This window comes from Chrysochloris asiatica, unplaced genomic scaffold (assembly GCF_000296735.1).
Source record: "Chrysochloris asiatica unplaced genomic scaffold, ChrAsi1.0 scaffold00252, whole genome shotgun sequence".
In the NCBI taxonomy this organism is placed as follows: Eukaryota; Metazoa; Chordata; class Mammalia; order Afrosoricida; family Chrysochloridae; genus Chrysochloris; species Chrysochloris asiatica.
In genome coordinates, this window is record NW_006408770.1 from 4,284,301 (window position 1) to 4,285,718 (window position 1,418).

Sequence of the window (1,418 nt, forward strand, 5' to 3'; positions counted from 1 at the left end):
TTTCAAGAGGTAGCATATGATCAAGAGCCAATGGTAGTGAAGGAAGAAGTCCAAGGTGCATTGAAGGAATTGACAAAGAACAAGGCTCCAGGAATTGATGGAATAAAAATTATCTTTCAAGAACGTGAGGTGGCACTGGAGGCACTCATTCATCTATGCCAAGAAATTTGGAAGACAACTGTCTGGCCGACTGATTGGAAGAGATCCGTATTTGTCCCCCTTCCAAAGAGAGGCGACTGAATGGAATGCGGAAATCATCGGACAATATCTTTGATATCCCATGTGAGTAAAGTTTTACTAAAGGGAATATAGAAATGGTGTTTTGTAGCAAGGAGGGGAGTGATTAACTTTGCAGTCTAGGAGCGGAGGTCCCTGAGACCATCAAGGGAGAAGAGCAGAGAGCGGGACCCTACCCAGAGAAGCAGTGATGCCTGAGATGGAGGCAGAGATGATGGCGTGGAGAGATGGAGCAGCTGGGGGCTTTAGACCCAGAGAGAAGGGGGAGGGGGGTTGTGTGCTGACGACCGGGGCGTAGGCTTGCAGGGTATACCCTTTAGTTGGTTGATGATGTATGGAGGGGATTGTAATCATGGCATTGAAATGATATACGATAGGATGAATGTAAAACTAATGATCTCCCATGTAAACTATCACATAATTCACAATGAAATATTTAAAAAAAGAAGAAGAAGGCGGCAATGGGGGGACATATATAAAACTCTGAAAGAAAAAACTACCAACACCAAGAATCGTCTACCTAGCAAAGCTGTCAATCAAATATGATGGCGTAATAAAAACATTCCCAGATAAACAGAAGCTAAGGGATTTTGCCAAAACCAGCTCAGCACTTCAAAACATGCTAAAGGGTGTTTTTTGGACCGAGAGCCAACAAGAACAGACAACAACCAGGGATTGACATATGCGGCAGCACTTCCTGGAACTCAATTGTCAGATGGAAGAGTCCAGAATGGAACAAAACTATATGAACGATCTCTGATCACCTGAGTCTCCTGGAGAGACAGCATCATGATGGAGCGCTGTATTGTCCGATGTGTGAGGCATACCTGGGTTTCTTCAGAAGAGCCTCGTGGAACCCTTGCACCACCAGCCTTAAGCTTGGAAGAATCTGGCCCTCAGCCCCTCCCTTTCTACCCCAAGCTGGGTCAGCTCCAGTGGGACTATGTGTACATGGATGGCCAACGTAACTCACCAACATGTGGGCTTCTTTGGCAGCACTGCAGCACAAAGACAGAACACTCCATCCAGAGTCTAGCGCCTGATCCAGAAGATGTCCATCCAGGATCGGAAACCCAAGACCAAGAGGCTTCCTGCTAACCCCAAGAAGGGCATTCTCTTCCAAAGAGTCAGCCAGGCAGCCACATCTGAACCACACTCCCACTCTTTTTTTTTTTTTTTTG